This window comes from Macrobrachium nipponense, chromosome 14 (assembly GCF_015104395.2).
Source record: "Macrobrachium nipponense isolate FS-2020 chromosome 14, ASM1510439v2, whole genome shotgun sequence".
Lineage (NCBI taxonomy): Eukaryota > Metazoa > Arthropoda > Malacostraca > Decapoda > Palaemonidae > Macrobrachium > Macrobrachium nipponense.
This window is the reverse complement of record NC_087207.1, coordinates 9781306-9795329: the sequence shown is the minus strand read 5'-3', so window position 1 is coordinate 9795329 and position 14024 is coordinate 9781306.

The window sequence follows — 14024 nt, the reverse complement described above, 5'->3', positions numbered from 1 at the left end:
ACAACACATAATGAGCACTTCCTTCAACGTGCATCCAGGTAGAATATGATTTAGTGCATTGTTTTTTTTTTTATTTGAAGAGGAATGGGGCAAATTAACGGTCTCTATCGATAGGCCGTCTCCCTTCGTCGAAACTAATATAAACCGCATCATTAGCAAAACCCAAATAAGACGAAGTCTGACGCAGATCAGGTTTGTGTTTTCTCAGATAATGACTGTTCATGTAACTGTTGACTTTCGAACAAAAGTTGGATTACTGCAGGTGTAGTTTAACCACCTGTCTCTTCACGTACTGCATCTTGTAACGTTCATCTGGTCTGAAGGTTAGTGAAATTTTAGTGTTTTCACGGAGCAAATAGTTCAATGTTATATTTTTTTGTGAACTAATTATGGGTTAAATAATCTAAGGCATTACATCTGTAAATATTTGGTAATAGCTGCAGAAATCTTCTGATCATCTTAAGGAAGGCTTCCTCGTGCAATAGCTAATATGAATATGTACTTCATTGTGACCACCTTGTTGAGGGGTAGCGCCGTCAGTACACCTCGTGCGATGCACTGTAGGCATTACTTAAGGTTCCTTGCAGCGTGCCTTCGGCCCCTAGATGCAACCCCTTTCATAGTCTCAATCTTCCATCTTGCTATCCACCCTCTCCTGACAATTGTTTCTTAGTGCAACTGCTTTGAGGGTTTCTTCCTGTTACACCTTGCAAACTTTCTACTCTTAATTTACCTTCCAGGGCTGAATGACCTCATAGGTCCCAGCTTTAGACCTTTGGACTAAATTTTGCATTCCATTCTTTCGGACAGAGACCTCATAAGCTAGGGTCCCAAATCTAGTACTGACAGATTTGGGACTGAGTTCTCATGTTTAAGGATGTATTTAGATGCGGTAGTTTTCTGTGGCCTGTCTTCAATCACCAGTTTTTATTTTATTATTTTTTTTACATATTAAATTTTTAATAACCTTTTTATTGATATCTGTGACATCACCTTCCTCGAAAGCTTGTCACTGATTTCCCTTTGGGTTAGTTATATAAAAGAACTTATAATCAGCTCAGTAGTCTGGTTAAACTATTTTAATCATAATAATAATGTTATATAAGAATGACAGTGCATTGTGTGATGAACGAAGAAAAATGTTCATTACCTCATCCGGCTTTTAACATTCTGGTGGTGAAGAATATCACAGAAAGATTCGGTAATAAATGTTCTCACTAATTAAACTCCTCTAAATAGCTTCACGTAATTACTGCCACTATGAATGTTTTTCTGCTTTAATTCCAGAAGAGTAAATAGCGGAAATTTACGACGATTAATGTTTAATGCTGGATGGGGCTAATTAAAGACCAAAATCACTGGTAAAGTTTGGTTCATTGTCGAAGTACCTCGATTAAAAGTGCATTCTATACCCAGATTATTCTCATAATATTTTTTTTATTTTTATTTATCTTACAAGAACTCACGCCATTTATCTTGGGACAGTAAATAAATAAAAGCTCAGATAACTAAATTTAGATATTATATGTTAGGTGCCACAAGTGTGATCGAATGAGTTCCAAAATAATTAAAATACTTTAATTATTTTGCAATAATGTGAATGTTGCTGTTTGTTACTTACAAATTTTAAATGGCCATCTTTCAAGTGTACGACTTCCAGTGAACCTTCGAATCTAGATAAGGATTTAGATAACTGAAGATTTGATTATATCTTGAACATCCCAGTAGGGAAGGAGTATACATATATATATATACTATATATATATATATATATATATATATATATATATATATGTATGTATGTATGTATGTATGGTATGTATATGTATGTATGTATGTATGTATGTATGTATGTGTAGGTATGTATGTTGTATGTATGTATGTGTATGTATATATATATATATATATATATATATATATATATATATATATATATATATATATATATATATATATATATGTATGTATGTATGTATGTATGTATATATATATATATATATACATACTATACATATATATATATATATATATATATATATATATATATATGTAATATGTATATGTATATGTATATGTATATATATATATATATATATATATATATATATATATATATATATATATATATATATATATATATATATACACACATATATATATATATAGATATTTATATATAATATATATATATAGATATATATATATATATATAGTATATATTAATATATATAGTATAGTATAATATTATATATATATATATATATATATTATATATATAATATATATATATATATATATATTATATATATCATTATATATTGCTACTTTCGAAATGCATGTTTCCCCTCTTTGAAATGTCATGTAGAATTGTGTAACATTTTTTCAGATTCCTAGATAGCTTAGAGATAGGATGTTTTAAATGTGTGTTCAGATTTCGCATTACATATTGTAAAAGAATATATATTATAACGTAGAATGTAAAAAGAGAGAGATTTTCTTTGACCGTTCGAAACTACAAGTGTTTCCCCTTTTATGTCAACACTGTAAGATTAGAGGGTCTGCGAGATCCGTTTGCTTTCCTAAATCTGTCAACGCTTTTGATAGCGAGCTCAAATCTTCATTTCTGTTTTGGAGAATCTGTCATCGTATGTGATAAGCCTTTGCCTGCGTGTCGATCGAGTAGAGTACGTCTTTTTTTTATCAGAATCGTCTTGTATGCGTATGTCTTTGATCAAAGCCACTTGGGGATTGCACATTTTTTATTTGAAGTTGCGTCAGAGTTCGAAGCTACTGGAAGCATTTGTGCCAAGAACGTTTTTGTCCTCTGCCCTGTCCAGTTTTCGCAAGGGAGGAAGATTTCATTATATCTTAGAACCTCGAGGCATTAACATCTCGCTCTCGCTCTCTCTCTCTCTCTCTCTCTCTCCATCGCATAGCACTTTTGATCTTATATTAACGTAACATAAATTGGTCACTCGTAACTTAGAATTTCATATTTGATATTTCTTAGAGTTTGTTTAGTGTTATTTAGTTTTTTTGTTGTGGAATCTGAACAAACATTGTTTCGTAACAGCGCCTGGTTTTTGTGAAAGTGTGAATCAAACCTGCAGCAAAGAAAGAAAGAAATTGGTATACCAAGGTAAAGTGTTGTATATTTTTGTTAGTTGCAACTAATAACTAAAAATTAACTAATAACTAATAATTGTTAGGAACAGTGATTAACTAATAACTAATATTTAATGGTTATGAGGGTTTGGTTAACTAATAACTAATAACAGGTGGTTATGAAGGTTTGGTAAAAACTGATGGTTATAATGTTTTGAGTGAAAAAGATTTACACTTTTACACATTGCAGGTTTTTTTTGTGTTTTGTGTTTCTTCCATTGTTTGTGCACTATTTCATTTTGTTATTGAAGTATGTCTTTTTATTTTATATTTTCATTTGTAGTCACAATTTAATTGACTTAGTTATTTTCATTGCTTAATCATTACACATTTAATTAAATTTAACACTTGTGAATTAATTTGCATTTACTTAGAATTCTTTTCAAGTTTTCTTGTTGTTTAGCACTTGTGAATTAATTTCAAGTTTTTCAATTATTGCCTAACACTTTTGAATTTTGATTGAATAAATTTTCTTGAATTTTGTGATAAATTAATTTCGATTTAATTTTACTTAATTTGATTCAAGAATTAATTAAACTTTACTTTGTTTTCAAGTAACAGTAATTTTCCCTGATGTTGTGAATTTCACTTTTAAATTTTGAGTTTAATAATAAATTTTTGTATTTAAAATTTTTGTAAGTGTTTTCATTTATAACCAGTATATTTGCATTTGATTATGATTATATTTATGTTAGGTAGAAACATAGAGTGGTAATTGATCGGCTTTCCTTCAATTTACTTGAAGTGACTTAGAACCAGGGAAGTACTTAGACTTCTGAAATCAGGGAAATACTTAGACTTTTAAAGTTGTTGATAGAATGATGCCCTTTGATTAATTTAATTACTTACAAGATTACCTCACACCTGTTTTGATGAACTTAGTCTGATTTTCTGCAATACTGGTAAGTTGTTAAGGGATCACTGTTGCCTTTAGAGTATTCAGTCGTTTAGTACATGTTATGAGGGTTCAGGTGTCTGGCTTTTAGTGAGGTAATAATTGATGAATGGTAACCAGATACTTGGCACTTCGTAACAATATATATATATATATATATATATATATATATATATATATATATATATATATATATATATATATTCCCATATACTATAAATAAACACAGTAATAAACTCATTCCGAAGAATGTGATCACATCTGATGGATATCAGAGAGAGAGAAGAGAGAGAGAGAGAGAGAGAGAGAGAGAGAGAGAGATAATATTCCACGAACAATATACCGTTATTTCGCAATTGTGCCGGTCAAAACGATTATTGATTTGTATGAAATTGTTTTGGCAGATCTATGCTGATAGTGAAAACTAATCTGGCCGTGATGAGAGACACAGAAATGAGATTCATTATTGACTTTGGTGAACGCCGTAAATATGCAATTAATGCACGTTGGCCGACTGCGCCATTTTGTTTCGGTTGGCGATGATGAATAAGCGAGTTTCATTATTATGTTTTCGTGGAAACAATAGTGACCCGTGCAGAGTAATGGCTACGTTCTTTCGTGACTGAAGGAATGTTCCATGCACCAATATGTAAATATTGGCAGCGCCTCAGTGGCGTGATCGGTATGGTCTTGCCCTGCCACCTCGGTGGCCGCGAGTTCGATTCTCGGGCATCCTACTGAGAGGTCAGAGATGTGTATTTCTGGTGACAGAAGTTCACTCTCGACGTGGTTCGGAATCACGTAAAGCCGTTGGTCCCGTTGCTGAATAACCACTGGTTCCATGCAACGTAAAAACACCATTCAAACAAACAATTATGTAAATATTATTTAGTGATTTTTTCACAATCTATAGTGCATTCTGATACCATAAACATGCAATGAAATCGTTGTTGACTTTGAAATGAAGGGATGGTAACAGCTTATAATATATATATTTTATATATATATATATATTATATATAATATTATATATATCTATTATAGATATATTATATGTATACAATATTTATATGTATACTATATTTATTATACTTATATATATAATATATATAGATATATAGATAGTATCATATATTTATTATTATAATTATCATTCCTATAACCTTTCTTTTTGTCTGCTCATTAATATTTCTGCCCTTCAAGTTCCCAAATTTGATGATTATATTCATTGTTCCCAAGAGGAACAGAAATTTAAGCTTAAAACCTTTTATTATAATAAGTGAATTCAATCTTGAGTGCGTGTGATTATATTATATATATATATATATATATATATATATATATATATATATATATATATATATATATATATAAAGGCAAAAGCCACGAAGGAAAGTGAAACAATAGAGTACCGTTGGAAGGCCTTTCTACTTATTGTCCTTAATATGCAGAGTCTGCTTAGTAAAGGACAAGAGTTGAAAGGCCTTGCAGCCTTTATTTATATAATTATCACGTTCCAAATTTTCGTGATTCAGTTATACAATATATATATATATATATATACACATATTTTTTTCATGCATTTAAAAATCTTGAAGATATGGTCATCATTACTTTTTTTTCTAATCTTTCACTACGCATTTCATATGACTAGTTTTCTTTTCTTTATTCATCCAGCCTTTCCATATTCTGTAACCTTTTGATCAACATTATTGCGAATTATCTTTTCCGCAGAACGAGACCAGCAATAATAATAATAATAATAATAATAATAATAACTGACTTTTGTAATGCGTTTGGTTCTAAATTTTGCTGATCATAGTTATGTAGTTTTAGATCAGGAGAAAATACTCTTCCACTTTTACAATTACCTTTGTGATATGTTAGATCACTTCTCTCTCTCTCTCTCTCTCTCTCTCTCTCTCTCTCTCTCTCTCTCTCTCTCTCTCTCTCTCTTCCCGCTGGGCCTCAATCACCGCTGATCAGCGAACGAGTCTCCCAACAATCCTCAGGCACTACGAGCTTCCTCGTTGTTAGTTCAGTGGCTTTCGCTCAGCACTCCTCATTTCTTTCGAAAGCAAAATCACAAGATCGAAAGCATAGAAATGTAATGAATATAGTAGAGAGAGAGAGAGACTTCATTCCTTCATAAATGAATATATTCTGTTTGGAGCAAATCCTTATTTTTTTTTACTGATATATAAAATCATATCATCTCATGGGAAGTCGTAGGGCTGCCTTAATGGCAAACACCGAATGACAAACACAACGACATTTTATTCAATTGATATTTAGTTGTCTGCAAAAGAAAACTATTGAGATGGCTGGCTTTTTTTCTGTCCGTCCTCAGATCTTGAAAACTACTGAGGCTAGAGAGCTGCAAATTGGTATGTTGATCATCCACCCTCCAATCATCAAACAAAGCAACATCTAACCTCAGTTTTTATTTTATTTAAGGTTAAAGTTATCCATAAACGTGCGTCAGACACCACTATATGTGCCAACAACACAGACCACCGCCGGACCGTGGCTGAGAGTTCCACATAGCATTATACGCTGTACAGAAATGGGCTGGCTCATTTGTACTTGGTTTTAAAGTAAACCATTGAATACCATCCTTACAAGCGCCTTAGTGGCGTGGTTGGTTTGGTCTTGGCCTGCTACCTCGGTGTCCGCGAGTTCGATTCTCGGGCATTCCATTGAGGGGTCAGAGATTTGTATTTCTGGTGATAGAAGTTCACTCTCGACGTGGTTCGGAAGTCACGTAATGCCGTCGGTCCCGTTGCTGAACAACCACTGGTTCCACGCCTCGCAAAAACACCCTACAAACAAAACAAACAAACAAACCGTCCTTACATAATAAACTGTATACTATACTGAACAAATTTGATAACCTCACTGCTTATCTCATGTATGAGGCAAATAAATATCCAGACGAAAATGAACAACAAACAGATTTTAGAGCATAAAAAAGCCCGGCTCGATAAACAGCTTTTCCCTGTAAAGAGACTCCATCCGATCAATATGAAATCGTATCAATGTGAATATGACTCAGAGTCCAATAAAGCTTATTGGCGACGCAAAGAGTTTCTCAGATTCCTCTCATGGACAACATTGATTGATTGATTGCTAAGGATAATAGGACTGAATTGTGGAAACTGTCTTTCTGGGTCAACATTGTAGAGTTGCATGATCCCTCTGTAAGGGCATTAGGTATAATTCCTAAAAGCGATAATTACAAGTCAATCAAAGCATTGAGAAGCTTTGAGACTGTCCTGTGATAAATCCATCTCTATTCATTTGTGCCTATTCAAACAGGCCTTAAGCAATCCGATGAAACATCGAGCACAGGAAGAGAAAAATAAAATGCACTTAAATACGTCATGAAATATCCTAAGAGAGAAGAAGAGACATAAACAAGAAAAGACAAATCCGTAGTGATTAATTAAAGTTCCTCCGTAAGGGGGTAGTGCCGTCAGTGGACCTCATGCGCTGCAATGTAGGCATTACTTAAGGTTCTTTGAAGTGTGCCTTCGGGCCCCTAGCTGTAACTACTTGCGTTCCTTTTACTGTACCTCCTTTCATATTCTCTTTCTTCCATCGTACTTTCCACCCTCTCCTAACACTTGATTCATAGTGTAACTGCTTTTAGGTTTTCCTCCTGTTACACCTTTCAAACCTTATACTGTCAATTTCCATTTCAGCCCTGAATGACCTCATGGGTCCCAGTGCTTGGCCTTTGGCCCAAATTCTATATTCAACTCAACTCAGCTTATTAATGTTCGGTCTCTCAGTCACGGTTCTCGTGTAGTTCTTAGGTCCTCGGAAGCATGGCGGAGCTTCTCAAGTCGGTTTTTAGATTTCTGTAAAATTTGCACTTTTTCCGTCCGCCTCAGATCTTAAAACCTACTAAGGCTAGAGGGCTGCAAATTGGTATGTTGATCATCCACCCTCCAATCATCAAACATACCGAATGGCAGCCTAGCTCTGACCTCAGCTGTTTTTATTTCATTCAAAGTTAAAGTTAGCCATGATCGTGAGTCTGGCAACGATATAAAGTACGCCAGGCCAACATCGGTATGTTGAGAAAGTTTCATGGGCTGCGGCTCATACAGCATATTACCGAGACCACCGAAAGATAGATCTATTTTCGGTGGCTTTGATTTTATGGCGTACAGAAAACTCGATTGTGCCAAATTAACACTTGTTTATATTATATTTTAATATGTGTTATAGTCATGATAGTAAGTTACGTGGATAGCGGACATTATGTCTCCATTCAGAGGTAATAGTTGGGATGGACTGAAAATTAGAGGAAGTAGAATAATGAATGAATGACCACGGGAAGACTAATTATTCTTAAATGTGAAAAAGTGAGCATTTTAGTGATAAATATAACTTTTGAATTTTGGATGAATGGTGTTTGTAATGAAATGTGAGGTGTCCTTATTATTAACAGATGGTTGTATTAAAAAACATACATTAAGATATATTTTTTTAAGTATGAAATCTAAAGAGAGGCTTCTACAGGCATCTTGAAGTTCAGCTCGTGTTTCTGAGAGAGAGAGAGATTTGTTCGTGAATTCTTCCAACTCCCAGAAAAATCCCTCAAAAACATACATTAAGATTTACTCTTATAAGCATGAAATCTAAAGAGAGGCTTCTCCGTGCATTATTAAATTCAGCTTGTTTCTGAGAGAGAGAGAGAGAGAGAGAGAGAGAGAGAGAGAGAGAGAGAGTAGAGAGAGACGAGAAGAGAGAGAGAGAGAGAGAGAGAGAGAGAGAAAGATATTTGCTCGTGAATTCTTCTAAATCCCTCAGGAATTCTTCATTCCACAACATTTATACTTTTCAGAAAATCATCAACGCCCGACACTGAACATATTCCGATGCTCTTTATATATTCAGACCTTCGTGAATAAACAACTTGAATCTAAGACTTAGGGCTTGTGGATCTCCTGTCCCTTAAGGAAACCCTTCACACTTATTTTGAATATTTCTTTACCTGCCTGGAGATAATAATTGATATTGGTATCTGAAGATTCCAATACGACGAGTTTCCTTGGTTCACTCTTGGGACGCCGTTATCCAATCATATATTTGAGTATTTTCTTTTAGAAGAAAAGTCATGAAACATCATCTAATGCAACAATGATTTAGAAACGCTACAATTGATCTAAATTGCTTTGATGAGGTTTTTCAGTATTATTTTTGGTTTGGAAGAAAAGGCATGAAATATCATTTAATGCAACCAATGATTTAAAAACGCAACGATAGATCTAAATTGCTTTGATGAGGTTGTTTTTAGTCATGGCAATGGTGTTACGTACTCTAGGATTATATGATGGCAATCCATAAAATTAACTTATTTTCTATCTTGGAAAGTCGTATAAAATGTAATTCGCAGATGACTTCCATATAATTAGGAAAAGTCACAGGTTAAAAGAAGTATCCAGTGCCTACGTTCTTTCAAAATAGCTTCCGAGTGTTTTGAAATGATATCGTCATTATTTTTTAAAAATATTATTATCATTATTACTCACCCCAATAAAGTATCATATGAAATAGGCCAAACGTTATATAAAAAAATGTAAGTATTTAATCTATCACTCTGACAATCCTATTGAAATAATTTTGTGCCATATATTGTTGTTTATTGTGGGGGATCGGCCCCATTATTAATGGTGATATGCTAATTACAATAATGAAATCATCTGACCTATATTTCTTACTTTTGAACGACCATTTCATCATGAATTCATAATACCTTTGGGATCTGTTAATTAAATGTTCAAAGCCAGTGATTTACGGGGGGTGATTTTAGCATATGGGGTAAGACATGCGTTTCAAATCATTATTACTAAAATAATGTATTTAAGTGTGCTATTTAGAATTTAATCACATCCATGTTCTCATATTTTTAAGAATGACAATTGAAGCTAGTTTGATGTGATTTGTTCCCATGATTCGTACACTTTTGATACGTGAAAATATCCTACACCTGATAACCGCTTCCCCTTCTCTTCCCCGCACACACATGCAGTATGTATGTATCACGTGTTGTGATATAATATATATATAATATATATATTATATATATATATATATATATATATATATATCTATATATATATAATATATATATATATATATTATATATATATATATATATATATATATATATACTATATATAGATATATATATGTAAGTGTTTACATAATAAAAATATGGAATGTTAGTCCATATATATAAAAGACTAAAACTAAAGAGGTCAACCAGATTGCTTGCAGGAATGTGATCAGACTAGAGACGCTAAAGATGACGTATACAATAAAAGTAGGCTAAGATAACATGCCGTCACCTGTAGTCATTCATTTGTTTATAAACTCTAGTCCAAGCTCCCTGCTTGAGACAACTACCCCGACCTATAATTCAAACGGCCTACGTGATCTGTAGCGTGTCTCATTTGATTGTGTGTTCGTATGTAATTATGTCATTTGTATGTATGTTCATATGTTCGAACTACTATCTGCTTCCTTCATAACTTGTAACAGAGATGGTAGACGGGCAGAACAGAGTTAGCTATCGTCATTAGAAGACCTGTATCTCTTTACCTAAGCTTTATCATGTAGAGAGAATAGAATTAGCCATCATCATTGGCAGAAGCGATCACGCTATCGTTATTAGAAGACTTGTACAATCATACCTGATCTTCACCATGTAAACTAAGAATATATATATTTTTATACTTCGTGTTTTCTACAAGAACCTCCTCACCGAATCATCATGAGTTTAACACATCGTCGTCATAAACAAGAAGATAATCCTGACTTCGTAAGTGATCTACAAACCCCAAGACACTCCATTGAATATGGAAGTGCAATACCAACCGACTTAGCGTAAGATTATCGCAAGTCTAACATTACCTCATAGGGCGCCTTATTATACAAGGCAACAGCCCTAAAAGTGGTGGCATGCGTACCAGAAGAACTCTACAACTTCTCCGAAGAAAAATCAGAATAATGAAGTATCATATAAGAACTCTTCAACGACGACGGAAGCAAGAGATTCTTTAAGCAACTTAGTATCATCGTTTAGTGAATAACTTCAAGAAACAAAACCGACGTGTCTTTTTCCTACGGCAACGCAAGCTTCGTCTCTCATTAGAATCATTCAAGAAAACATCGTTAGTGAGCGTTTCCGGCACTTCAAGAAACAAACCGAACGCGTCTGCAGCATCGGATCTTTCAAGGGCTCGAATCATCGAAACAACGCGCAGGGGGGAAACTGAAGCCAAACCAGGTCATCCGCTAAATAGAGAAGGAGGACCAAGGCCGTGTGTCGTTATCGGAACACCGTGACTTCCCACAAAAGCAAGCTAAGTACAATTTTTTATTCATTTGGAGTAACTTTGAGTGTTTCCTTTGCAGGTCGAATTTCGTTATTCCTGTGGCTGAAGTTACGAGACATTCTTAATCTTACTTTTTTACAGAAATTATCTACATCTCATTGAGATTTCGCTACTGCGAGTTTTTTTATCTTTGAGTGTCTGTTTCCAGAAGTTCTACTGAAAAAATCATAATCATATACTATGTTAATTTTATCATTTTGGTGATTATTAATCCTTACGTAACAAATCATATTAAACAGTGAATATGCGTTTACGCAGTGGACGTCTGTATTTATACAGATGCATGGATAGGGTCGTTAGGCACCGTAGCGATTAGAAAACACACAAAAACAAGTGGAACACCCGTACAAATCTAGATAAATTAGAGGTAACACTATTTCGGGTCATGACAATAAATGCTCCTTTGCAAGTCCCGATCGCAGTCTTAGCCTTGAGTTTTTAGAGTTATATAAAATATCGAACCTCAATGACTCAACTTAACTTTAAAAATATGGCTGGATTGCAAGGAATAACATGCCTATAAAAAACTTTCATTAGGTTAAATGCGCTGACCAGGATCCCTCACTATTTCAAATTTTAGCAAAGAATGAAGTAAACAACAGCAATTACAAACAGTTAATATTGAATGCAGTAGAGATAACTTGTCTTAATAGTAATCGCTCAGTGCCTATAGTTCGTCATTCATTGCTTTATACGTAACCAGCAACATAATGCTAAAAACACACAATACGTTGCCGATGGTAATAATAGAAGGATCCTTAATTATACAAAAAAAGAAATAGAAAGCAGTAGCCCTTTCAGAATCAAACAAGCAAACTCGGTTACTGTGTCACCTAGTCAAGCGGTCAAGGTCAGTTAGATCTGCCGAAGTGTTCAAAGCATAGCAAATTCCACACACTAGGCGACTCTAGCAGAGTGGGGAAAAGTGGATGTTGATCATTATGCATAACCTTTTATTTTTATGCCAATACCTTTTTGAATTAAAAAGGATTTTTCCTATGAATCACACGACCGTATCAAGTAATCAGAGCATGCTTCATGAGTAGAGTACTTCCAGCAGCCCCCCAACTGCCTTCAGTCCTCCTGCCTTTCATGCTTCATGAGTAGAGTACTTCCAGCAGCCCCCCCAACTGCCTTCAGTCCTCCTTCCTTGTATGCTTCATGAGTAGAGTACTTCCAGCAGCCCCCAACTGCCTTCAGTCCTCCTGCCTTGCATGCTTTCAGAGTAGAGTACTTCCAGCAGCCCCCCAACTGCCTTCAGTCCTCCTGCCTTGCATGCTTCATGAGTAGAGTACTTCCAGCAGCCCCCCAACTGCCTTCAGTCCTCCTGCCTTTCATGCTTCATGAGTAGAGTACTTCCAGCAGCCCCCCAACTGCCTTCAGTCCTCCTGCCTTTCATGCTTCATGAGTAGAGTACTCCAGGCAGAAAACCCCACCACTGCCTCAGTCCTCCTGCCTGCATGCTTCGAGTAGAGTACTTCAGCAGCCCCCCCAACTGCCTTCAGTCTCCTGCCTTGCATGCTTTCATGAGTAGAGATTTCAGCCCCCCAAGCCCCCAATGCCTTCAGTCTTCTGCTTTCATGTTCATGAGTAGAGTACTTCCAGCAGCCCCCCACTTCGCCTTCAGTCCTCCTGCCTTCATGCTTTCATGAGTAGAGTACGCCAGCAGGCCCCCCAACTGATTCAGTTTCCTCCCTGCCTTGGCATGCTTCACCGAGTAGAGTACTTCAGCAGCCCCCAACTTCCCTTTTTTTTCCCCCCCAGGGGGGGGGGTGTCCCCTCCTGACCCCCCTTGTAGCCTCCATGAGTAGCGAGTACTTCCAGCAGCCCCCAACTTGCCTCAGTTTACTCCTGCCTTGTATTGCCTTCATGGTCCAGAGTACTTCAGCAGCTGCAACCTCCTTCCAGTCACCAGCCGTTATATGCTTCATGAGTAGAGTACTTCCAGCAGCCCCCAACTGCCTTCAGTCCTCCTGCCTTGCATGCTTTCAGAGTAGAGTACTTCCAGCAGCCCCCCAAACTGCCTAGTCCTCCTTGCCTTGCATGCTCATGAGTAGAGTACTTAGCAGCCCCTTCAACTGCCTTTCAGTCACCAGACTTAATATGCTTCATGATAGAGTACTACTTTCAGCAGCCCCCAACTGCCTTCAGTCCTCCTTCCTTGTATGCTTCATGAGTAGAGTACTTCCAGCAGCACCCCAACTGCCTTCAGTCCTCCTGCCTTTCATGCTTCATGAGTAGAGTACTTCCAGCAGCCCCCCCAACTGCCTTCAGTCCTCCTGCCTTGCATGCTTCCTGAGTAGAGTACTTTCAGCAGCCCCCCAACTGCCTTCAGTCCTCCTGCCTTGTATGCTTCATGAGTAGAGTACTTCCAGCAGCCCCCCAACTTCCTTCAGTCCTCCTGCCTTGTATGCTCCTGAGTGAGAGTACCTTCCAGCAGCCAACCCCCCCCAAACTGCCTTCAGTCACCAGCCTTATATGCTTCATGAGTAGAGTACTTCCACAGGCCCCAACTGCCTTCATCCTCCCTGCCTTGCCATGCTTTCAGAGTA